The sequence below is a fragment of the Camelus ferus genome, chromosome 16 (assembly GCF_009834535.1).
Source record: "Camelus ferus isolate YT-003-E chromosome 16, BCGSAC_Cfer_1.0, whole genome shotgun sequence".
Classification (NCBI taxonomy): domain Eukaryota; kingdom Metazoa; phylum Chordata; class Mammalia; order Artiodactyla; family Camelidae; genus Camelus; species Camelus ferus.
In genome coordinates this window covers 17,937,732-17,964,287 of record NC_045711.1, presented here as the reverse complement: position 1 = coordinate 17,964,287, position 26,556 = coordinate 17,937,732, and the positions used below count along the sequence as shown (strand labels likewise).

Sequence of the window (26,556 nt, the reverse complement as noted above, 5' to 3'; positions counted from 1 at the left end):
AATCATTAACATTATTGAAATTTAATATATATTAGCATAATGTGGTACATAGTATTCTCGTTGCAGGAAAATAAAGTCTTCCACATCTGTGGTCTGCTTTCCTTCTTGTTCACACGTGTGTGTGTGTGTGTGTGTGTGTGTGTGTGTTTGTGTGCGCCTCTTCTCTTTTTTAATTGGTCAGACTTGCTTAAGGCTTCCTTATTTTCTTAGTCTTTTCAAAGAACTAGCTTTTGGATTTATTGATTAATCCTATTGATTTTTATTTTTCTGTGTCATTAATTTCTGTTCTTTTTCTTTCTACATCATTTGAGTTTATTTTACCCAAGTTCTAGCCTTTTGAAGCAAAAGATGAGATCATTCATGTGACCAGTCTGTCCTCGTCCTGGTCCAGGCCAGAGCTTCTAATTCCCATCACCTCTCGTTTGGCCTCAGCTCTATTTTCACTTTAAACTTCAAATTAGACATTATTGCTCTTGCTATTATTATTGTTTTCCAGGTCACTATTTGCTTGATTTATCTACCTGTTTACCATTTTCTTCCCTCTTCACTCCTTCTTGATCACAGGTACTCTCTCTTTCTCCCTAAAGTACATTCTTTAGAAGTTCTATCGGTGTTGATACATTTTCTGCTTTTGTAATACCTGAAAATGCCTTTATTTTGCACATGTTCTTTTTGGGGGGGGATTAGGTTTATTTATTTATTTATTTATTTTTAGAGGAGGCACTGGGGATGGAACCCCGGGCCTGGTGCATGCTAAGCACGCGCTCCAGTCCTGAGCTGTGCCCTCCCCCCTTGCACACATTCTTGAGTGTGTTTGTGGCTTGCCCATTCCCAGTGCTGTATATGTTCCACTCTTGTACGTGTCATGGCGTGGATGTCCATTCCACCTTAACTGGCCCTTGGGTGGTTGGCAGTTGGGGGCCGTCATGAATAGCGCTGTGGTGAAGCTCCCGGTCTGCGTGTTTGGCTGAGTGGGTGTGTGCGTTTCTGTTTAGTAGCTGCCTAGGAGTGGAATTGCTTGGTCATAGGGTGTGCATATGCTCAGTTTTAGCAGATCTTGCTAAACAGTTTCCAACAGTGGTTGCATCCACTTCTGCACTGAGAAGCATGTGTGGTTGCTGCACATCCTTTGCCAGCTCTTGGCAATTTCTGTCCTTTTTTATTTTAGTCATTCTGGTGGGTATCACACTGTGGTTTTAATTTGGATTTCTCTGATGATACGTGAAATTGAGCTCTTTCGGAATCTTTAAGTTTTCACACATCTAAACTTTTTTCCCTTGACTTTCAAGGATAATCCGTGCATATGAGGTTTGGGGGTTTTGCACATGACACATCCACAGTTTTAGGTTTTACTGATTGTTTGCTCATCGTTGGTTGCTTGATCTCTCGTTTTCCTCCGTTTTGGATTCGTCTTTGTTTTGATTCAGCAAGTCCTTAAGTAACTGTATTTTTTACCCCTGTGATTCTGTGGGTGGTAAAATTTCTAAGCCCTCACATGTTTAAAAATATATAAAAGTTTTGTTTTCCATGTTGAAGACTCTTGACTGGGTAGAGGAGTCTGGGTTAAAATCTCTGAATTTTGAAGATAATTCTCCATTATCAGCTGGCATGAGTGTGATTGGTGTGAGGTCTCTGCAGCCTGACTCCCACTTCTCTGTGGTTGACCTGTTTAGATTTTCCTTTTTCCCTCGTGTGCCGAAATTTCACCCCTGCCTGTCCGGGGTAGGGGGTCCTCCTTTGTTCTTCCTGCTCAGCCCTCGGTGGTCCCTTTCATTCTAAAGCTTGGCACTGGGGGAGTTTGAGTACTTCCTTGCTTCCTCCATTTTCTTTATTTTTCTCCTTCTGGAATTACTGTTTGATGGATATGAGAATTCCTTAAGTTATCCTTCACATTTCTTGACTTTTCTCTCACATGTCCTATCAATATGAGCAACATTCTGGGGGATTCCAGCCAACTCCTCAGCCCATCCGTTGAGTGTTTTTATGTGCTTTAAAAAAAACATATATTTAATTTTCAAGGTTTCTACTTTTGTAAATTTAATTTTTGGAATAGGTAAGATATTCAGTGTTCAAACAGTAGACTGTATGAAAAGCTGTAAGTTAAGGACCCCCCCCCCGACACCCCCCAGCTCTCCCTCCCCCACATGCGGGGCCACTGTCACTAGTTTCTTGTATGTGCCTCTGGTCTCTCTTGGCAAATACAAGCAAATGTGAATTAGAGGCTTAATTCCTCCTTTTTTTTTTTTTTTGCAGCAAATAGTAGCATTATTCCATATAGTGCTCTTGACTCTACTTTTTTATTATTTTTTTAAAGTGTCTAAGATCACACAGGTTTCCTTTTTAAATTTTTTAGAAGAGCATATATATATATATATATATATATATTTTTTTTTTTTTTTAATGGAAGCACTGGAATTGAACCCAGGACCTCATGCATGCCAAGCATGTGCTCTACTTCTGAGCTATACCCTCCCTCCCCCAACCCCACTTTTTAATTTCACAGTATAGAGTGGAAATCCTCACCTGTCTGTTGGCTCTTGCTTTTCACGGGTAGAGTGTCCCCTCACGTCTTTCTGAGGACGTCTCATAACTCCCTCTATGGCTCCATTAACTGTGCCCTTGGATCTATGTTCTCCTGTTGCTTCGCTGTGCCCATTTCATGACGTTGAGTAAAAACTTGGGGAATCTTCCTTCGTCTGCTCATCCTGGAGTTTGAGGATTCCTGATTCCTGGTCTCTTTGCTGCCTCTGGTGGTTGCTGGACATGCTGCGGACTGGGGTGTAGGACCAGGAGATGGGGTGCGTGTTGTGGCTGCTCAGTGTATGTTGGGAGGGGTCCCCGAGCCCTGGCCAACCCACTGCGGGTCCCCACTTCTTGTCAGATTCCATCCCGCCCCTCTTTCTCTGCTGATTTGAAGCCTGAAACCGGTTACCATGTCCCCCTGCACCACAGCCTCCTCCCAAGCTGTGTGGGGCTGTGGTGTGCTCACCTGTCCCTGAGAACTCTCCACCTTCCAGAAACGTCTTAGATGTTTAGCTGGCACTGTTTCTGTTTCTCAGGCCTCTTACTGATTTAGTGGTTTAAAAATACTTCTGCCTCTCCAAAGGACTTTCGGGTACCCGGAAGGCGGAAGTGGGTATCTCGCCCATGATCTTGGTCCGACCTCCAGTATTATCTTTTATCTTGAATTTATTTCTGTGTCGGGGTCCCCAAGGCCACCCCAGATTCAGTGCTTCACCAGGAGGTCTGACAGGACTCAGCGTGTTGTCATCCTCAGGGCTGTGGTGTCTCACAGGGGAAGGACGCAAAGCGGGATCGGCAAGGGAAGAGCCCACAGGGCCAAGGCCGGGGGGCCGGGTGCGGGCTTCTGAGAGTCCTCCCCGGGCGGGGACGCGGGGGAGTGCTGGCCACCGGGAAGCTCGCGGGAGACGCGGCGCCCGGGCTGTTTTCTGGGGGCTGGTCCTGGCGGTGCCCTTGGCCTGGCCCCAACCCAAACCCCGGGCTCCCAGCAGGGAAGCAGGTGTTCCACCCAAACCGCAGTGTTTGTACGAACAATTTAGGAGCGGTAAGAGCCTCTCTTATCAGCTCTGCAAATGTCAGGACCCAAAAGCCAGGTTCCTGGAGCCCAGCCAAGGGCCAGCCTGGCAGGCAGGGCTTCTTAAGAGGAGCCATCTCAAGCCGCTGTGTTAACCCTTTTTTGTAAAGTGTCCCCCCTGTTTTCCACAGAGAAAGATGGACACCGCCTCTGGGAATGACCGCTCTCAGCCAGATCACCGGGTGTTTTTCCCCTCTCTGGGGAGGGAGCAGCGTTGTCTGAGGACTAAGATGCAGTGATGGGTGTGGAACTGTGTCCTGACGTTGGAAGACGTCAAGGCGTGATGTGTGCCAAGCAGCTCTGAGGGGCGCGGGTGGCAGCTGTTTCAGATGATAAGTTCTCTAGTTGGTCTCTGGTCACTGTAGGGCAATTGGTGGCTTATGGTGAACATGGTGGACCGCAGTGTCATGTACGCCTTTTCCACAGGACATTCTGGCCACCCCGCCCACATCAGGCTCTGCCTCCCAAACTCTGGTCGTGGCTACATTCAGGCAGCATTTCATCTCTTACTCCTCTTCCGTGGCTGCGGCCGTGGCCGATGGTTTTGATTGCTTCACCCTGTGTCTGAGTTTAATCTCCCTCAAGATTGAGAATTCCCTGAGGACTGGAAAGCCGATCACAGTGATGTCCCCAGCGGGGGACATGCTTCCTTTGTGCCTGTTAGTGGCCGTGAAGGGGCACCTGCAGGGACGCAGGAAGCCACCTCTTCTTCACACTCTCCCCTCCCTCTCACTGCGGCGCGGATGTCGGCTCTGTGCCGAGGATGCGGATGTGAATCCCAGGCGGACGCGAACGGCTTGGGTCTGAGCTCCGACCTCCCAGGTGGCAGATGGTCTAAATCAGTGTTTTCGTCTGAAAGGCTTTTCGAGGTCATTGAACCTGCATGTGGACTCAGATTGTCCAGCCTTTTCTTTTCCAACTCTGCAGGCTGTGTCTGGTTGTAGACCTGTTTCCTCCCTCTCCTCGTGCTTCTTAGGCCCCAGGTGTGGGGAATTGAATTAATCACATTCTTGTTCTTGGCGCTTTGTCATCGCTGGTCCCTGCAAGCCACCCCTCACACTTCCACTGGTTCACTTACTCATTCATTCCTCTTTCTTCTGTGTCCCCCACTCTCATTCTCTTCCCCCCAGAGCCAACTATTCTAATGGGCTGAATACACGTGCTTCTGTTGAATGTATTCTTAAGATTGTGGACTGTGTTGTGTGCATGTATTTTTAATGTACGTCAGTGGTGTCATGTTGTAGCTTTAGACTTCTCGCTCACCACCATGTTTTCGTGACTCATCCCTGTTGCTGCGTGACTGTCTGGTTTGTGTACCCAGTACATCTCGCCCACCTCTTTCCTGGAGACAGACACCCGGATCCATTCCTGTGCCCAGACACTACGAACAATGCTGAATGACCCACCTGTACCTGTCCCATGTGGACTTCTGTGAGTCTCTTTAGGACTGAGACTAGGAGCAGGATTGCCTGGTCGTCGTGTGTGCCAATGCTTAGTAAAACCAAGTACCACCAGCTGCTCTTCAGAGTGGCTGCACCATCCCACGTGTCCCCAGCAGCGCATAGGAGACCATTCCAAATGCCCTTATGTCTGCAAACACTTGGCATTGTCCATTTGTAATTTTTAGCCTTCTTACTCCTTTCATTTACATTTCTCTGGTTACTACCAAGTTTGAGAATATCTTTACAGATGCTTGTTACCTTGCTGAGTTTCCTTTAAAATAGATTGCCTGTTCATGCTCTTCCCCTGTTTTTCAGTTGGGATTTCTGATTAGAATATTTTAGACATTAGCCACTTGTTGATTTTTAGACAAGGCAAATGGCTTCTCCTGATAGATAATGTGTCTGTCCACTGTGTTGTTGGGTATCTTTGTTGAACAGAAATCCTGAATTCTATCATCAAAGCAACCAGCTGGCCCCCAGATCCTGAGATAAATACCTGTATTTGTTGATTGACAACACTGTAATAATCAAGACCCTTCATATGAACATTCAGATTTCTAGCTCCCTGCTGAATCAGTACTTGACTTCAGTGTTGATTTCGGTGTTGGCCAGAGCAACTGAGGGGTGGGGCTCTTCACCCGCCGGCCCTCCTCAGGCTCTTGACCGGGTCATGCAGTCTTTCGAGTTGATGACCATCCCCTGTTGTACATGAAGCAATACCTGGAAGATAAACGTAGTGGTAGCGTCATGAGTGTTCCTGAAGGTGTTAAAGGAACTTGATTATGGTGTGGAGTGGGCTTGGAGCCGAGAGCACTCATGCCGTCCAGTGCGTGTCGTCACAGGAACAGAAGATAGATCACGCTGCCCACCCTCTTCCAGCGGTAGTAACTCAGTCTCTTCAGCCTTTTCTGCGGTGTTCCTTGTTTTGACGCACTTTTTAAAAGCCCATGCTTTAGTGGAGTCTGCGTGTGAGTGGAGATTCCAAACCAGGGGACCTAAACACTTTTCCTACAAAGAGCCAGTAGTAAATATTTTAGGGTTTTTGGGTTGTACAGTCTCTCACGACAACTCAGCACCTATAGTTTGAAGGCAGCTGTAGACAATATAAATGAATGTGGTCCATTCATTTGCCCAGATTGGACCCACAGACTGCAGTTTGCTGACTTAATTTTTTTCTTCCTTCTGTTGTTTCTAAGATGCGAGTTTATTTTTCATTTTTACAGGGGGCGGTAAGTAGGCTGCTTTCTTCACTCTCAGAGGAGGTGCTGGGGACTGAACCCAGGCAGGCCCTCATGCTTGTTGAGCGTGTGCTCCACCACTTGAGCTGTACCCTCCCCCTAAGGTGCGAGTTTATAACCCGCTCCTAATTACGACATAGTAAGTACTTATCGTGTGCCCGTGCTGAGATCACAGTGATGGATGAGACACACAGTTAGTCTTTAAGCTGGAGGTCTGGGTGGGGAGACAGGCAGGTGAGGATAACAGGCCCAGACGGGGTTTAGGGTGGAGGCTATCAGGGAAGGCTTGCCGAAAGAGGAAACTGAAATGAAAGGGGAAGAGGAATTACGTGGGATGGGAGTGGGGGAGGGGTCTTCTTGTACTTTATCTGAAAAATCCAAGAGGGGAGAGTTCAGCTCAATGTAGTGAATATGGGTTTTGTAGTGGTGGGGAATGTGGGGTCCCCAGGATGGACATGGTGGGGTGGTAACCAGCCAAAAAGTGGGTGACAAGAAAGAGGCTGCGTAAAAATTCCACAGACAGTCACAAGTGCTGAATTATCAGAGGTTGATGGTGACAACACCCATGCTATTAAAATGTGTCAGAAAATAAAACAGAATGTTAATTTCACAAAGTTAAAAAAAAAAAAAGACCCTGAAAAAGAAGGATAGACGCCCACAAAAGTAAACCAGAGACCAAGAGTACATATGGATACTTGCAAATACCCGCCATAAGACAGCAAAATGAATTCAGCAGAATTCAGAGCGTAATAAACTTTTCCAAGTAGGTTTGATTCTGGGAATTCTAGAATGCTTTGATGAGGAGTGACTGTAGCTCAGGGGCAGAGCACGTGCTTAGCAGGCACGAGGTCCTGGGTTCAGTCCCCAGTACTTCCGTTAAAAGAAGAAAAGAGTGCTTTGCTCTCAGGACATAGGTTAGTTTAATCCACTTATGTCAGTCATGGAAGGGGGAAGCTGTATAGCCGCCTTGAGAGAGACTGAAAAGCACTGCATGGAGTCTGACTTTGAGTCCTGTCCTTCCTTGTCCCCTTTCGCGTGCCTGCCTCCAAGCCTCTGCCTGGCCAGCTCTCTCACTCTTTTATTTCTCCAGCAAATCTCTGCTCGTTATTTCTTGAGCTTTTCCTTCCCCATGCTTTTTGTGACCCTTCCCTGTGTGCTCTGCGTGAGGTACCGTATTCTCTTCTCTCTAGTCCAGGGAATGCTCTGTTCAGACCTCTAATCTTGCATTTCCGTGGCAGTTCTTGGTTCCGCTCAATGCTGAGTTGACCTCCGTCTGCAGGAGCCTGGGCCTGTGTTGGGCTCTGGAGACACTGAGATGAGTTAGCGGACGCAGTGGTCATTGGCCTCCTCGCCCTCAGGCTCACTGCTGCTGCCCTCCCCCAACACTGCTTCTGGCTGGGAGAGGGGGAAGTGAGGTAAGACAAAGGATCTGGGGGCTTCTGGATGTCTCAGGGCTGGTTCCAGCTCCAGCGGGGTGACACTGGCCTCTGGCCATACCCCCTCCTTCCCCAGTCCCTCTGGGGGAGGCGTCCCACCGGTCCCATCCCTGGGTCGGCTCACCTCCCCATCTGGCTTTTTAGTCCTTCCCGAAACCTCTGAGCTGGTTTCTGTATTAATTTGCCTCTACCGAGTTCCCTCTCCTGAGTTCTGTTTTCCCGATGGGCCCCTGCCCCATGTAGACCAGAAGCCTGCTTCCGTGTGTCCACAACCTTACAGGACAGACACACGTTACTTAGGACGACTGTGATTTCTGTCTGTTCAATGCTCCATCCTCCCTTCCCCCTGAAGTAGCCTCGCCTTGGCCCAAGGACTGGCAGTGACCCAGAATGAGACCATCATAGACCGTCACACTCCATGTTCACAGAGGTTTTTCCAAGGGCAATCATGTCCGAAGCCAGGCTAACTACTTTCCTTTGAGTTATTTGAAGTGGAGCTGGGAGACTGAGAGCCCCCTTGCTCTCGGGGTCATGGATGTATGAACTCTGCTGGAACTTGGTCTGTTTTTTTTTGTTTGTTTGTTTTTTAATTCATGAAGGTGGTCTTTATTTGGGTTGTGAACGAAAAATACTGCAAACTATATCAGTAAATAAAGAATGCTGAAGCCTTCAAGTCATCAGGTGCTGCCGCCACCCCTCAGTGAAGACCAGCCCGCAGCCCGGCCTCTGCAGCCACTCACAGTGGTGCCCTACGAGGGGACTCAGAATAAGAAAGGACAGGGCACTGGCCCTAGAAAGCGAGGTGCTTGTCAAAGGAATGAATTCACTGAGCCCAAATATTTGCTCCCTCCCATACATAGAAAAGCGCTAAATTCTTTAGCTTGAGATGCCTGGTTTTCTTTAGTTAACAAGTAATCTTTTATTGTTCCAACTCCCTGGTCTTTGTTGTAAAGCTCCTGTATGTCCTAGCTCCTCCCCTGCCTCTTCGGAGCAGCCCCTCAGAGCCATCTGGGAGGCTGTCATCCTGGCTCAAGTCCTCCCGCCAAATAAAACATAACTCAGCTTTTAGGCTGCGCATTTATTTTAGTCGACAGGGTCAATGTATGTCTCCCATGCCTGGTAAGTGCCCAGTAAATATAATTTCATAAAATCTAAGGTGCCACCCTTTAAAAAAAATAATTAATTAATTAATTTAAAATCTTATTTTTTATTAAAGTGTAGTTGCTCTACAAGGTTAGTTTCAGGTGTATAGCAAAGCGACTCGGTTATACGCATACATATACGTACATTTAAAAATGTATTTTCAGATTCTTTTCCATTAGAGCTCATGATGAGAAACTGAATACAGTTCCCTGTGCTCTGCAGTAGGGCCTTGTTGTTCATCTATTTTATGTGTGGTAGAGATGCTATCCATTTTAAAACAATTATTTTGCGTTCCACTAAAAAAGAAAAAAATACTTCTGATTAAACTACCACATGATGTTTTTTTCATTATGCGCGCTTTCTATTTTAGACTTATTAAAAGAGCGTTTAGACATATTTAGACACCAGTTTATATCCTATAGCATTTTTGAACGTCTACAAAAAGGAAAGTATGAGTGAAGAAAAGCAGTTAAGGCATTTCTAAAACTTCCCCTTTTGAACCACTTTTGAGATCAGGTCGTTTGTGGTTTCTCACAGACGGCGTCCCCTCGGCCGTCAGGACCGCTGGTAGCGTGTGGTGGTGGTCATGCAAGCGGTCCTCTCTTTGGGGTTTTCTTTTGAACTTGTAACACCCACTCTGCAAATCTGAGGCTGGCACTTCCTCATCTCAACTGAAGGCAGCCACACAAGTGTTGATGAAGCAACCAGGACTCACACTCCTTCTTCGATGGTCCTTGCAGGTGTCTTGGAGTCGATGGACCGTGGTATTCGTGCAATTAATTTATCGAACGAACCTGGTTCTGCCTGAACCCACCCACCCGTCAAGACAGTGAAGGCAACACAGAAAGACGTGGAGGGCGGCTGTTTCCAGGTCCTGCCAGTCCTTGGGCCCCGTCCACCCCTGCGCTTTCCATGGTTTATTTATGGACATACGTGACCCCTCCCTCTTTTTTTGTGGAGCTGGTTCAGGGTAGTTTAATGTCACTTGCAACCTAGAGAATCCTGACTAATACAGAAGCTTATAAAGTGATCATAGACGACGTGGTGTGTGCAGGAGTTAAAACTCCCTTGCGGCCCAGGAGCAGCAGTGAGGAGAGGGGGCTCGCTCCGTCCGAGGCGTCGCCGAGAAGGAGGGGTTTAGACTTCGGCCCTCTTGACTTTCCCAGGTGAGGCCAGACCCTCCTCTGAGGTGCAGCCAGGGCCCGGACCCTGCCTACACCCAAGCTTCAAGTTACTCGTTCCCATTCTCTCTTCCTCACCGCCTTCTGTTTCCTAGGCAGGACTCAGACCCAGTAAATCCCTGTTGAACAAATGGATAAACGGGTTTTGAGGACTGAGAGGTTGCTCGTAGGCAGGATGGAACGGGAGCTCCAGGAAGAGAAGCCAGAAGGGCTTGCTCTTCCTCGTCTTTTCCTTCTTCTTTTCATGTCAGCGTGTGTTTTAATTTACGTCTGGTGGTTCATGGCTGTCGTTACGTTTTGCTGGTGTTGAACTTGTCCGGAACAGGCTGAAATGCGCTCCTTCGGGCTGACCCCTGTGTTCCTTTGACACGGCCCCGCTGGTCTTAGGGCGCTGCCTTGACTTCTGGGCACCACGTGGCGTCCCAGACTCCCTTCCCTTGTTCACTGTATACTCCACACCTGGAGTTAGCTGGTCTCCAGGAAGCCCTGCTTCCGTTTAAGAGGGACGGGCACTTGGAAATGGTGGCATGTTTCTAAGGGAGGAGAGTGAGAAGATAACGCACTGGGTTAAAGCAGTATTTCGTGGTCAGAGCTCTTGCTATTTTGGTGACTCAGTTCCTCGTTCAGAGTCAGGGAGGGAGAGTTTCGGTGTGACAGCAGTCTGTGAGCTGTTTTTCCCCTGTGAGACTGGATTTCTTGGGAGCCAGGCTGGTCTCTTTCTCAGTTTTATATTCAGTGTTTAGTGTGGTTTCTGAACAAAGGAGTCACCTGATAAGCATTTGGAGTTAACTGAACTCAGGAACGACTCATCTTCTACTCAAGTATTTGTCTGACCCCGTAGGAAACAGTAAAGGGTTTGGAAAGACGCTGTGGTGGAAATGCTCACAGGCTGTGGGCAAGTTATTTAATGTTTGAGAACTTACTCCCCTTGCGGAACGGCAGAGATTTTATTGGCTTCATTATGCTAAAATGGCTAAAATAAGATCTGAGGCTGTTCTTACGAGGCGGTGTGAGGCGGGGGGATGTGGCTCAGGTCGGACGATTGCTGGAGGTGACTCGCAGGGCCCGCCCGGGGGGTGGATCGGGCATGCTGGCGTTGAGCCTCTGTGGAGGAGAGCTAGGTTCCTCCTTGGCTGAGCAACACTCCCTCTGCGTGGCTTTATGGCTTTTAAGTCAGTTGCTCAATTTCTTTTCCTCATTTTCATCTGAAAAGGAGTGTGCCAGGACACTAACCAAGTTGAATTAAGGTGTAATGAGAAAAGCACAGAACCCTTTGATGTGTCGTATTAAAAGTGCAGAGCTTAGTCATTGTGAGTAGCAACAAAGGAAACCTAACCCCATGTGCTAGGGTTTGCTTTCCTTTAAAGGAGTTGCAGTTTGGCATTTTAACAAGAGTTCCAAATGAAAAGGTAGTTGCAGGCCGTGTCTGGCTTTGAGACTGATCATAAGGGCTGTAAGACTGGAGTTTTTTTCGGTTGACTCTAAGTAGGGTTTTGGCAGAAGGGCACATTTGTGACCTGCATTTTGAGCGAAGGAACAGAACCTAAAAGGAAAGATTAAAATATTAAATGCAGTATTTATCAAGAAAAGGGTGTGTGTGTGTGTGTGTATGTGTGTGTGTGTGTGTGTGTGTATGTGTGTGTGTGTGTGTGTGTGTGTCGGTTTTTTGTTTTCTATTTTAATGATAAGAAAGAAAACGTTTATTCCATCACCATTGGCAGAGGTATTCCTTGTGTGTCTCTGTGTGTCCCAGATATCAAAATACAAGAAAAGTTAGGGATCCCTTAGGTTTAAAAAAATACTTTGCTTCCCGAATTCCTCTTTTCAAAGAGGAATTCTTGCCTGGTGTAAGGAATTGCAAACAGCACACATCTCTGTACGTCAACATGGGACACCTTCGTGCTGCTCTGCGAGGGCCGAATTCTGTGGGTGTGCTCTCACTGAGCAATATCCTGACGATGGGCGTTTGGATTATTTCTCCTTTTCTCCTGTTATAAACAGTGTTTCGGTAACATCGCTATGTGTTTATCTTTGCCCAGTTATGGATTATGGTAGAATTGGCATCAAGGAGTAGAATTACTGAGACAAAAACTGTGGATACGAAATGTCCATCTCTAGATGAATGGATAAGATGTGGTATCATCTCTCTATCTATACACAATGGAATACTACTCAGCCATAAAGCAAGAATGAAGTAATGCCATTTGCAGCTATATGGATGGACCTGGAGATTATCATGTTAAGTAGAGTAAGTCAGAGAAAGAAAAATACCATATGAGATCGCGTCTATGTGGAATCTTTAACAAATGATACAAATGAACTTACTTGCAAACCAGAAATAGACTCACACACATAGAAAACAAACTATGCTTGCCAAAGGGGAGAGGGGTAGTGGGAAGAGATAAATTAGGGGGTGAGGATTAACATACTTCAATATATAAAATAGATAAACAACAAGGTCCTACTGTCCAGCACAGGGTACTGGACAGTGTTCAATTTCTTGTAATAGCCTATAATGGAAAGGAATCTGAAAAAGAATATATATATATATATCTCTGAATTGCTATGCTGTACACCTGAAACTAACACAACATTGTAAGTCAACCACACTTCAATACAATTTTTAAAAGTGGATATTTAAGATTTTTCCAATTGTTTTCCTAAAGAGTTGATCCATTTAGAGTGGCTGAGAATGCTTCCCCGACAACTACATCACCTTTTCTACACTTTCGAAGCACCTGTATTTCTCCACTGTACCACATGGCAGAGTTGCATTTAAATAATTATGTACTCACTTGAAAGTCCCTCTTCCCTTAAAAATCCTCTAAAAATATAAGTTCTCTCTGGACAGGAACATTGTTTTTATATCATTCATGTTTGTATCTCCAGCATCCAGCGTAATTCCTTATACACCCTGTGTCCTCAGCAACTGGTAAACATTCTCCTGAACCCTCGCCTTGGTCTTGTCGATGCCTGCCGGGCTGACAGGCATCATAGGTCACTATTTTACTCCGTATTTAAAAATTATTAGTCAGTGTGAGCAACCTTTCACATAGCTCTTAGCCATTTACATTGTTTTCTTTGTGTAAATATCGTTTATTGAAGTGTAGTCAGTTTACAATAACCATTTATATTTCGTCTGTGCTTTTTTCTTTTTTTTCCCAACAGGACTATTTACCGTATAATTGATTCAAACAGCTCTTTCCATTTTCTGTGTGGTATTAGCGGTGTTGCACGTATTTGTATCTGCTTTGCAGCTTGCCTTCTGAATTTGGATTTTTTTTTAGACAGTTAATGAATCATTTATTCAGTGATTGGCAGAACCAGATTTTTGGCGTCTTTGTCTTTGGAAGCGGGCGATGTCCTGTTGGAGTTCAGCAGGTGCTCTGGGTGGCTGGGTGGGTCCCTGGATGTGGGTTTCGGTGTGTTTGTGGGACAGGGTGAGCTACGAGCGTCCTTCTGCTCTGCCATCTTGCTTCTCTTCTCCTGAATTTGTTGATGGGGTTTTGGGCCATATAAAAGTTTCGAGTTTTTACACAGTAACTCCATAAATGTCTTTTTTTCCTGCCACGTATCAAAGGATATTTCCCACATCACGGCTTTAGAATTTCATTAGTACTTTTTTGATAGTTATGTTGAATCTACATCGTGAAAATATGTAACTGTCTCTTACACTACTGTTTCCCTTATATGGACCCTTTTGACTTAGTTTTCTGGGTAGATACATGTTTAATGGTTACCGCCAGTCCTCATGGTGACACCTCCGCACACATTTTGCTCAGCTGATGATTGTTCTCTGGGAGATTCCTCGGAAAGTGTCCACCAGAATTATTCTCCCTAAGATCTTCCATGTCCAAAACAGCTTATGATCTTTACGCCTGACAGTCTGGCTGGTTGGCTGTAAAATCTGTGGCTTATGTTTTCTTCCTTGAATATCTTCGATATGTTACCCACCTGCCTGCTGTCAAAGTGTGATGACAATTTGATTTTTTCCCCCTTGTAAGCAACTTGATTGCTCTGCCTAGATACTCAAAGGGTTTTTTTTCCCCCTTATCTTTAAGATCTGGCAGTTTTCCCAGCAGTGCTTCAGAGCTGGCCATTCTGGGGTTCAGGACGGAGCTCCCATCTCCTGGCTTGTTTAGAACACCAGGTTCTAGTCTGTGTCCATTTCACGAGCTGTCCCGCTGACATGCCTTCATCGTCTGACGTTCGTCTTCTCCATCTTCTGCTTTTTCTATCATACTTTGTGTGGGATTCGGCCTTTCTTCCCTCCTTTTGCTTCATTTGAGCAAGACGGACATGGTGGACGGCTGTCCGGGCTCTCAGCACCCCGCGGGCTCTCTCCCGTTCTCACGGGCGCCCAGATCCATGACCTCGGGCTCAGTGAGATGTACAAGCTGATTTCCTCCCCTACTTTTATCTGGATCTTGTCTTTCCTTTGTCCCTCATGTCCCTGAGCTGCTCAGTTTGTCCCTAATGCACCCCTGGCGGTTGTCCCCCGTGTGGGCCTGTGTCCTGGATGGGAGCTTTGGTTGCTCAGGTTCTCCAGTCCCAAGGCCCTGGACAGTAGATGGCCGGTTGCCATGGTTTCTCACCTCGTTTTCCGCACAGCTGTGCTGGGTGGACGAGACCTCCTCGGACTTGCCTGTCTCCCTCCCACCGCGGCCCACTGCTCAGATATGGTGGCTACAACTGCGGGCACTGAAGGTGCCGATGGAGACGGTGACCCCGCCTTCTGGGGTCATCTGTGTCCTGCAGGACGTCCACGTTGGCACACCCAGCTCTCAGCCTGTTCCTCCAGCTCCCTGCAGGCTCGGCAGAAGGGGGCACGTGTGTTTGTAGTTCGCGGCGTAAGACCCTGGCGGTTTTCCTGATTAGTCTGCGGTGATCTTTTCTTCCCTGTCCGCTGCCAGTATTGTCTGGGTCGGAGGTCACGGGAGGAGGTGAAGCAAAGTAGCTCCTGCCCCCTCGTCTGCAGCTAGAAGCGAATTCGTATCTTATCCCACGTGGTCTGGTTTTCTCTCCCCCCTCTTTTATTTGGAAGATATGCTTGTCTGTTTTTTATTCCCCTGTTTGTTATCTTTATATCTTAAACGATATGCTTCAAACGTCTCTCTCAGTGTATCAACTTACATACCTTCTGGAGTATCTTTCCGAAAAAAATAAAATAACTGGCACGCCCTGCACCCTTTCATTTTTGTGACCGTTCGGGAATTTTTGTTATTGTTTTTGCATTATTAGCCTTTCTTTCTCAACTTCTCAACATGGCATCCCGTATTGTAGCCATGGTAACATAGGTTATTTAGACTTAATTCTGTTTAGATTTAATTCTGCGCTTCACTGGGCTCAGAACTGCTGATTCACTCATTGTTTATACTGAATACCCCGAACCACGGACTGGCCTGTGTGCCTCAGGTTTACAAGTGAAGAAAACAGACACAACCTGTGTCCCCTGGAGCATATGTCCAAGAAGGGGCAGCAAACAGTGACCCTAATACAGGAGTAAATCAGACAGTGTGTTAGAAGCAGGGGTGAGGACTCCTGTACCTGATGCTTGGTTTGTCAATTCCATTGATCTCGTTTGTCGGCAGGTACCAGTATCAAAGTTTTAAAAATTCAGTCTTATAATAAATTAAAAAGAAAAATGAATTCAATAAAATTATTTTGCAGAGAAGTCATGTGGGAAGGTGTTAGTGGTATCCTCACACTAAGCGGTTTTAGATGCCTCTTCTGGACGGATTCTGCGATTCATTCTCAGGACGTACCTTTACTTACTGGCTTTGAACTGGCTTTGCTGATAGAAGAAAGGCCTTCCGGTTGCTCATTCCACACCCTCCTTCCCTGGCTCCCCAGAGACAGAGGAGATGCATCTGCAGGACTGGCAGAGGTGGCTGTTCTGGAAGATGTGGGCGCTCACTGAGGCTCATGCTGGATAGCTGCATCTTAGTAAGCCTCCTCCTTTAGTTAAACTGGCCGTGGCCATCCTCCAGGAAAAAAATGATAATTGCTACTATTTTTCAGACAAAGGTTTCCTGAGCTGATAAAGAGGAATTGCTTTAGGCACAATTTCAGAGATACAGAAGCACGTCTTTGTTATTATGATCTTGCAAGTTTGCTCACTGCTTTTCTGAAAACAGTACATGGAAAAATACAGTATGTCCCGAATAAGCACTTGGGTATTTCTTTTGAAAAGTTATGATTTAAATTCTGCCTTGGAGTTGTCAAATACTTTCTTTTAAAAATGCATATTTATGTAAGCATTTGCTTTAGTGTTTTGCTACAGAACCAAACTTGGGCCCGCTCGCCAAGCCCATCTGCGACACTGGGTGGGGGTGAAGGAGAGCGCAGCGTTTATTTGCAGGCGGGAAAGGGCAGCTCAGGCTCAGAAGACCTGCACACCCCCAGGGCTTTCAGGGAAAGATTTTTAAAGGTTACATTGGGGTGAGGGTTGCAGGGTGTGTGATGAGCTCATGCACAAGTGTCTGGTTGGCTGGTGGGGAGGTAACGGGGAGATGTGTCAGGAATCTCAATCCTCAACCGTCTGGTTCCAGCCAGTCCGGGGTCTAGTGCTGGTGGTCAGCATGCAGTTAGCTTCTTCCACCTGGTGGGGGCTCAGTACCTGCAAAACAGCTCAAGGCTGTGGCTCAGGACATTATCTACAGCCCTTGAGGAGGAACTGAAAGTCCTTGACTTTGTTTTATGGCCAAACTGTGATGATTCTGTCTTGCTTGGCTGTCTTCCTTTGTTTCTGCATTTTCTCACTTCTCTGATTAAACCTGTTCTTTGGAACTTGGGGGAGCCTAGGAGGCTAAAGCTTTTCTACAAACAAGAGGCGGGGGACATGGGAGGAGGTACCTGTTGTTAGGGGGCTCCCGCAGGGTCCTGCTCAGTTTAACTTTTCCTTTGAATTTTCTTCATTCGTTTGTTAATTCAGCAAATATTTATTGATTATCTGCTCCATGCCAGATAATATTGTAGGTGCCCATGAACGGGGGGGGGGGGGGGGAGAAACAGACAAGGACCCTGCTCTCACTGACTTTATAATGTAGGGGGCAGATAGGCAAGCCATAAGAAAATTTCAGGTGGTCATCAGGGCTATGGAGAAAATAAAGTAGGGTCGTGTGACAGTGAACGACCTTGGGGGCACTCTCTGGTAGGAGGTGATGTAGTTGAAGTTAGTTACCATTTATTAGAGAGCCAGTGTGGGAAAATGGAAGAAGCATGGACTTCAGAGTTAGATGAGGTTCTGTGAAAATCTCAGGTTTTCCAGCACAAGTTGTGTGAACTTCAGCAAATTATGTAACGTCTCTGATCCCCAGTTTCCTCAGCTGCCCCGATGATAAAAAATAATACCCAGCTCGTAGGGATTTTTTTGAGGATTGAATGTGACAACTTAAGCAAAGAACCTAGGAAACTTTCATCTGAAATGGTTCCCTTATAAATAGTAGCTAAAATACTTCTGACTTAATTGCCTTCTTCATTAAAATTTTAAAAATAAGACGTCTCCCCATGAGTTCATTAATTTTTATATTTTGTACCTAATAAGATGTTTCAAAGAAAGCACTTTTAAATAGCCATTCATGCCCATGGTCACCATGGTAACTGCTAAAATGGGGACTTGCTGGTATCAGCTTGTTCATTTCCATGAATCATCATAGTTTAATGTTCATCTACTGTTGGTCAGATTTTGTTGAGGGCATAAATAACAGGAGGGGAGCTACATTTGTATTTAACATCGCATTTGTACTAACATTGTCTTAAAACAAATTTTAGCAGAGCTGTAAGCAGAGTTGACACACCAAGGATCTAGACTCCTGAACAAACAGGGTTCTGGTGCAGAAACAGCACCGCCAGCTTCACCTGTTCCACACTGAGCAACGCGACACCCCATGGTACAGAGGACTCTCACCACCTCATCCACGCTGCTGGGGTCCTACTGCGCCCCAGACCGGGTGCAGGCAGAGCCCCGAGACGCCAGGTCTGCAGGGCTGCTGATGGGTGCTTTCCGTGGAGGAGATTCTGAGGCCACGCTGGTCGTCTTCTTAGATCCGCAGCCAATCAGATGCCATCCCAGGGAGGAGGACCAGGGACTGTCAGAGGTTAGGGAACAGGAACAGGGAAGCGGGTAAGTCAGAATGATGCAACCTGCAGCAGCCAGGAGAAGAAGCAGGGGTCTGCGAGCACCAGCAGAGAAGGTAGGAAGGCTCCGGCCATGACTGAACTGACTTGAGTGTGTTTCCCCTCGGGGGTCTGTCTTCCTCACAACACATGTTGCTGTGTACCCACCTGGCCTAGAGACGGGGCCACACTACGTAGCACCCCTTCATGCTTGTTTTCCTTCTCTCTCCTCTGTCCCAAGTCAATGGGCAAGGCATTCTGCAAGAACTTGTCAACCACCCCCTATTCGTTTATGTTTTGACTTGTCCCTCTCTGCTGATTCCTTTGCCCTCTACCTATAGACATGCTCTTAGGCTTCCTGGTTTTTTTCGTTGTTGTTGTTGTTTTTAAAGGGCCACCAAAATCCTCGATCTGACCTCTAACAGTTGACTTCTTTCATGGCTAAGTTTTCAGGAGCAGCCCGACTCCATTTCCTTTGTCTTTCATCTCCTCCTTAATTCTGTGACCTTGCTTCTAATTCTGTCTTCTGTAGACATTGTCCTTGCTGAAGTCAGCAGTGACCATCTAGGGGTATGTTTATCTGCCCGCTGGCCTCTCCCAGTTGGACATCTAAGGCATTGCAAATTTAGCATGAATGGAACCCACCATCCACTTCAGTGGTGTGATGATTTAAAAACATATCGACAAATTCTCTGATACTTTTCCTTTCAAGAGTTGGAGCTAAATCTTCTTGTCCTTGAATGTGGGCTGGACTTAGTGACTCCATCATAAGGAACGGAATAAGGCAGAAAGGATGGTGTGAGACTTAAGGGTTATTAAATACACTGCAGCCTCCTCCTTGCTCTTTCTTGGATCACCTGGTCTGGGGGAAGCCACTGAAGGATATTCAAGCAACCCTATAGAGAGGTTCACTTGGCAAGAAACTGAGATCTGCCGACAACCAGCACTTACTTGCCGGGCAGGCAAGTGATCTCCTTGGGACTCCAGCCCTGGTCAGGCCTTCAGATGATGCATTTTCGTTGAACAAGACCAACCCAGCAAAGCCTCTCGTAGATTCCTGACCCACAGAAACTGTGAGATAGTAAATTTTGGTTGTTTCAGGCTGCTAAATTTGGGGGGTAATTTGTTACACAGTGGTAGATAACCAATACACACGGCCAACCTTCTCTTTTTTCAGTCTCAGGAAATTGTACACAAACCAGGAAACTCCTCCTTCCTCACCAAAGTTCAGCTGATGATCGAGTCCTGTTATTTCCATTGTGGTATCTGTTGGTTCGAACTCTTCTGACCTTCCCTGTCACTCTCTTAGTTTATTGTTTCTCATTTAGGCTGATTAAATTTCCTCTTAACCAGTTTCTTGCTTCCAGCTTTACTTACTTATAATCTGCCCTCTGTGCTACCAACAGAGCAGATGTTCTAAAATGTGAATTTGATCACCTTGCTTCTTTGCTTAAATCATCCTCACTAACTCAGGGCTTATCAAATCCAAGCACCTTAACAATGCAGGTAAAGTCGTTTGAGGTTTGAGCCTGTCTTGCTTTGCAGCTTCATCTCCTGTCTCTCCTGCAGGAGAGAGTCCAGCCATCACAAAAGTACTTGTTTATGTTGCTTTGCAGCATTTCAGTACAGTTTTAAAATATGCTAAAAATACATGAACGTTTTAATATGTAAAGAAAACTGTCAACTCCTGGGGAAGTCAGACTCACAGAGACTTAGCTGCCCACTGTAGTGTAGCCACATCACGGTACCCTAACATCTTAGCATGAAAAATCAGGATGTTTTGGGTAAGATTCAGGCTACTCCAGATACTGATGACTGAGATGTACTATGCCAGCAAATCACCTGTGGTCGTAGAAACAGTCTTAATCAGCATCACCAATGTTGTGAAGAAATAGTCCTACACCGTCCCTCATGGTCACTCAGTCCTCATTTCCTCATTTTAAACACTCATGTGAGTGCCCTTCCTGGTGTGAAAAGCAAACTGTTGTGTCAGTTTGAAGAGACAGATTATCCATGACTGTAGTTTGATTCAAAACATTTATCCCTCTCTCACAGCTGAGTGAAGGTCAGATTGTTTCTTTAGATCATCCGCTCTGGTCTGAGGACAACAGCAGTGGTGAGGGTGGACGTTGAGGGCCATGCCTTTTAGTCCGCGTCGCAGTTTCCTTGCTCCCTGGCTGCTCTGGCGACAGGTCTGCCACCTGTCTAGTCCCTGGGCCCCTCCCTGTGTGCCGTGGCTCTGGCGGTGAGCCTCCCACAGCAGAGCTGGGCTTCAGACCCTGCATGGAGGCTCAGTCACCGGCAGGTTGGGGCTGCCTGCTGTTCCTCTTCCACGTGGCGCGCCGCAGGCATTCTTGATGTTCCGAGCGTTATTTGATGGAGGAATTTTGCTCGCACCTTGTTCTGTTTTCTCTCTGACTGAAACCTGTATCATTAACTCTGGGGCAACTCCGAAACACGTTCCGTGAGTGTGTGTTCTGTGCCAGTTTTATCAGAGGAGTGCGGCTTTCAGTGGTGCCTCCGTAGTTCTCCTTTGAAATGCGTCCGTTTTACCTTGGGAACCGTTATTTTGCCCTTGAGGAAGCGCTTGGCCACTGTGCGGTGCCTGAAGTGACGCGGAAGGCGTGCGTGATTGTCTGCCACTGTTTCAGAAGCTTCATAAAAGCGATAAAGCGCCCCAGGTTTAGGAGCAATGCATCAGCGACGCGGTGAGTCCCAGCTCCTTAAGGTTTGCCGCCGTTCTGCCTGTTTGCTCTTCCCCGTTTTAACTGAGCATCTGACACGGCACAACCTGCAGGGCAAACATCCCTCCACCTGGAATTCTGGTCCCGTTCAATGGCGACCCTTACAATCGCTGAGTCGTATTTATTCTCTCAACATGACCTTTATATTTCCTTGAACCACGTTGCTATACCAGTTTTTCTGAACTGATACAATGCTACAAAATAGAAGGAGGTGAAAACTGTGAATTTTAACAAATAGGAAAACACCAGTGCACCAATATTATGAAAATGTTTGGTGAAAATACGGCAACAGGCTAACCAAGGTGAATCACATCCTTTTAACTGAAGGTTAGATGCAGACAAATGACCAGTGCAAGTGTAAATTTCAAACTTAACAGTCCTATTAAGAGCGTTAACAGGATTTTGGTAAAAAGAATAATCTTACATTTCCAGTTTGTAAAATACACGTGAACAAAAGTGTTTGTTTCTTTTGAAACTGAAATTCCCAGAGTGCCTCTGGATATGTTAGTCCCATTTTCCTTCATGCATTCAGCAAACATTTGTAAGTGCCCTGTGCCAGTGTTCTGCAAGGGGAGGAGACACTGAGACAGAGCTTCTGCCCTCAGGAGCTAATGATTTTTGCACGTGTGGTTTTTGTCTGTATTTTGCTGCGTATTTTTCTGTTTCTCCTTTTACTTACTTACTGTTTCAGATCCATAAACTATTTAAAATTATTGTGGGGGGCAGGGTATAGCTCAGTGGTAGAGTGCATGCTTAGCATGCACAGAGTCCTGAGTTCAATCCCCAGTACCTCCGTTAAAATAAATAAGTAAATAAATAAACCTAATTACCTCCCCCCAAAACAAAACAAACAAACAAAAAAACAAAAACAAAGAGCAACTGTGGTATTAAATCTTTGTGGATATGGGTTTAGACATTACAGTTTTAAAATTCCAGGTATAATATACAAAACACATTCTGTAAAAAATTCAAATTTAGAAGGACGGGGAGTAAAATGCGAAAAGTCCCCCTTTGTAGTCTCCATCCCAGCTGTGTCGCAACGGCCTCCCATCCGGTGTGTGGAAGTGCCTGTTGCCTACATTTTTGCTAACATTATTATCCTGTTTAAAAATATTAGTCCATAGACATTTTGTTGATTCTTAAAAAAAAATTAGTCCATAGACGGGCTTAAAACGTCTTACTGCTTCGGGTCGTGTTTGCTGGCTGCTGGATAGATGAAGCATCTTCTTGAGTGTCTGTTAGTCTTTAGGATTTTTGTGAATTGCCTTTTCCTATCCTTTGCCTTTTTTTCTCTGGGACTGTTTGTTTCTTATTGAGTTAATTTTGGTAATCTGTATTTTCCTAGAAAATTATCTGTTTTGCCTAGTTTACAAATCCATATATATAATTATGTCCTCTTTCTTGTTTCTAATTTGGAAGCCTTTTTTTTTTCCTTCCTTGATTAAATTTCCTGGAGATTCTACCTTATCAGTCCTTTTAAAACACCAGCTTTTGGTTTTATTAATCTTCTGGGCCCTTACAAAATGTTTTGTCTTTCATTAATTGCTGCTTTTTCTTTCCTCCCATCTTCGTTCTGCTTTCTGTGTGCACACAGGAAGTCGGGAGCGAAGGTTCAAAGGCTGTTGGTGGGGGTTGGGAGTGTAATTGTTGACCTCATCCCCTGCCCCTCAACTCCACCCGTCACCAGTGCAGACCGTTGAGAATCAGGAAGAAACACGTCAGGCATCAGATGGAGATTAGGTGTCAGTTCTGCTAATAGTAAGGCTGACTTGGCGAGTAATGCTTGACGTGTGATCAGTCGGGCTGACGACCCTCCCCTCTGAGTTAACCTGACCAAGAAATTCTGAGAATAAATAGTTTTTGGGAGGTCCAACAAGAAGCCAGTTAGAGCTGGAGAAATGAGCTGTTCAGGGAGTTCAGTCTTTATAGCTCCATCTGGAGACCCAGACAGGAAACAAAGGGAAATGGGTGATTTGGCAGACCCGGGTGGGCTGCCGACTGAGCAGGGCCAGAGTCAGGGCGTCCAGAGAGCTGGTGGCCAGCGAGGTGTACGGAGGTGTGTGAGACCTGCAGGGAAAGGGACCTGAGACCAGGCAGGGTTCAGGGCCTTCAGCTGAATGTGACTTTGAAGCAAACCTGGCTGGGAGGGAGGTGGTCTTGGGGCAAAGAGGGGTCTTTCAGGTTCAAAATCCTGACGGCAGGAGAGTCAGGCTGGAGCTGCGGGGGACCGAGGCTGAGTCCCTCTTCAGACTCTCTGGGGCTCCTGTTCTTTTCCCAAATTAGTTTAACATCTGCTTTGAAATCAAAAGCCTCACAGCTTTCCTATTCCTAGCTAATTAAACAAACTCAGACATGTGCACCGCCCCACTCAGCATCCTCACGCTGCCAGGGAGGGAGGCGTGGCGTGGGTGGGAGGGGCGTGTCCCTGGGAGCAGAGGGTGGTCCCTGCCGGGTGGAAGGGCAGCAGGGACGGTCCAGCCCTGGGGCCCACATGCCTCGTGGCCACATGACTGCTCAAGGTTCCCCGGAGTGTGTGAATTCATCTGGCCCGACACAAGTGCCTTTCACGGAAACTTATCAAGGCGTGGTAGCCTGTAAGCTGGCAAACATCGCATTCCTGGCCAGCCTTTTACAGAAGGAGCCTGGCCTTTGTGGCTCCTCCGGGCGGGCGCAGTGGCCCCTGCCTCAGAGCTCATAGGAAGGCCAGCCTCACTAACCACCCCTTCCCACATGTGGGCGTCTCCCTCTGTAATTACTTCCCTCTATGTAATTTCCTGCAGTGGAATCTTATGCTTTAGAACTAAATTAAAAGTCATCTAAAGAGATGGTTTGGTTAACACAGAAGTCAGGTTCCTCCTAGGAGGAATGAGTGTTTGCAGTCCCGCCTCACAGACACTTACAAAGGAGAGCAAGGCTTACCTGAGGCTTGAGATTCCATGTGGTGTACCAGCATGCTCACTGTGACCTGCTCACCCACCAGGGAGACAGTGTCTATTTATAATCATTTTCTTTTAAAAAGACTTGGGGAAAGGTAATTAGGTTTTATCTATCTATCTATCTACCTATCTATCTATCTATCTACTTATTTTATGGGAGGGACTGGGGATTGAACCCAGGACCTTGTGCACTGCAAAGAAGCACTCTACCCTGGAGCTATACCCTCCCCCCAGTACCCATTTTCCAGTAATAAACCCTGGATCTGCCGCTGGCTAGATGAAACTTGGAAACCACGAAGGTTTTCACCTGCTTTTGCCCCGGGAGTGCGCCCTGCCATTGTAGCAGATCCTCTTGGTCACCTCGCTGCAACGAAGCAGAGTCCAGAGGACTCCTACTCTGACAATTTTCACAAAAATTAGTCAAACATCTGCTGGAAATCCATTCAGAGCCAGTTTCATCTTTGGGCTTTGTCCTAGTTATTTTTGGGATTGATACATTTATTTTCCAAGAGCAGAACAGAACATTTTTAGGCTTTGATTTTTGGCTTAGAGGTTAGTGAATTCTGTTCTGGGGAGAGCTGGCAGGTGCCCCTTGGAGGCGCTGTGAACTCTGCTGGTGCAGAGGGCAGCGCTGGTCTGGAGTCACAGGTCAGTCCAGGAGCTGGACCACTCTTGGACTGTGCAGCCTCCGGGCAGAGGGACACGGGGACATGCGGTTGTCCCATTGCCACACTCTGTTCTCAGAGAACCCAGGAGTAGAGGTTTTCAGGCCCTGCAGAAAAAGTCCTGTCCAGGGTCTAATTCTCCAATTAATAAAGCCTTCCTTGGGTCAGACTGAATGCTCCGTTCTGCAGTGTAAGCCTTCATGTCACAAATAGAGTTTGATGCCATCAGGATGCATACTTGTTGTCATGCTTAAATAGTCTTTTTTAAGATTCTAGAACTGTTACATGTTCATTGCAACTCGTGTGGAAAAGTCTTAAAAGCGTAAAGAAAATTAGGACTTCCTGGCATCGCTGCACCCAGAGATAACGTCCCCGTTCTTTGCATTTTTTAAAATTTTATTTTACTGTGGTAAGAACACCTAACATGAGATCTAGTCTGTTAAATTTTTCAGCGTGCGGTAAATGCATGATTGTTGGTTATAGGGACAGACAGCGGTGTCCGGCAGGTTCTCTAGAGCTGACTCATTTTGCTTGACTGAAACCTTTTGTCTGTTGATTGGTGACTCCCCACCTTCCCCGCCCCAAGCCCCTGGAAGCCGGCATGCCGCTCTCTGAGTCGATGAATCTGACAATGTTAGGTACCTCGCATAAGTGGAACCATGCACCATTTGTCCCTTTGTGACTGGTTATTTCACCGAGCCTCGTGTCCTCAAGGCTCATCCCTGTTGCCGTGTGTCGCAGAGTTTCCTTCTTCTTTAAGGCTAAGTAGGATTCCATTGAATGTAGAGACCGCGTCTTATTTATCCAGTCGTCGGTCAGTGACATTCAGGTTGCTTCCACGTCGTGGGTATTGTGACTCGTGCTGCAGGGAACATGCGGGTGTTGGTACCTCTTGCAGACCGTGATTTCAGTTCTTTTGGATGAACACCCAGAAGGGATTACCGGATCGTATGCTAGTTCTCCAGCTGACCCTTGAACAACATGTGTTTGGACTATGTGGGTCCCCTTATTTGCAGAATTTTTTTTCAATAAATACACAGTCAGTGCTCCCTATCCAAAGGTTCTGCGTCTGCAGATGTCACCAACCGCTGGTCACGGCTGGGCACACGGTGTGAGGTAGGGATCGCTTTCTTCCTCCTTCCTTCCTTCTCTCTCTGTTTCTTTCTTTCTCTCTTTCTTTCCTTTTTTGCATACGATCAGCCAATTTTCCCAATGCCACTTTAAAAAAATGTCTTCAGGTTAGTAGCACTGTCTTGTTTTTTTTAGTTGAAGTGTAGTGCATTACAATGTGTGGGTTTCTGGGCCACAGCATCATGTCCCAGCCATAATGCCATCCTTATTATGATCCAGGTTCTTGTGTTTGGGCTCTGTTGTGATCCGTGGATGGTCCTTCTATTCCCGAACCATACTATTGTAATTATTTTACTTTTCTGGTCCATTTCATTATTTTTTAGTTGAAATAAAGTTGATTTACAATGTTGTGTTAGTTTCTGGTGTTCAGCATAGTGACTCAGTTATATATACATTCTTTTTCGTTATAGGTTATTACAGGATATTGAATATAGTTCCCTGTGCTGTACAGTAGGACCTTGTTGTTTATCTATTTTACATCATTTGTATCTACTAACCCCAAACTCCTAATTTATCCCTCCCCTCTGCCTCCCCTTTTGGTAACCATAGGTTTGGTTTCTGTGTCTGAATCTGTTTCTGTTTTGTAAATAAATTTGTTACCTTTTTTTTTAAGAATTTTTTTTCTACAGAGGATGAATTATTTTACCAGATGAATTTTAGGATAATTTTATGAAGAATTTCCTTCACATTTCTTCTATTAGATTTTCTACTGGGATTAGAATACATTTATAAAATTATTTTGTGGAGGATGAATATCTAATTGGAAAACCATGGTATATTTTTCCATCCAGTCCCCGTTTTTGTCATTCAGTAAAATGTTGTAGATTTTGGGGGGGGCCACTGCAGTTTTCTTACCAGCTTTATTCATAGAGATTTTATAGATAAATATTTCACTTTGTAAGGAGGATTTGTCTAGCAGGCAATAAC

The 26,556-nt window shown here is 46.0% G+C and overlaps 1 protein-coding gene across 4 annotated transcripts in view; it reads left to right on the top strand.

The window, feature by feature from the left end:
• SPECC1 (sperm antigen with calponin homology and coiled-coil domains 1) overlaps positions 1-26,556 on the top strand; it is a 191,382-nt gene that overhangs the window by 2,401 nt on the left and 162,425 nt on the right. The window contains exon 1 of one of the 4 annotated variants that reach the window (XM_032498916.1): positions 9,841-10,020. The exons of the other annotated variants lie outside the window; for them this stretch is intronic. The gene's annotated coding sequence lies outside the window, so the exon portion shown is untranslated. Of the gene's footprint in view, positions 1-9,840; positions 10,021-26,556 lie in introns of those variants that run through there. 4 annotated transcript variants of the gene reach the window in all.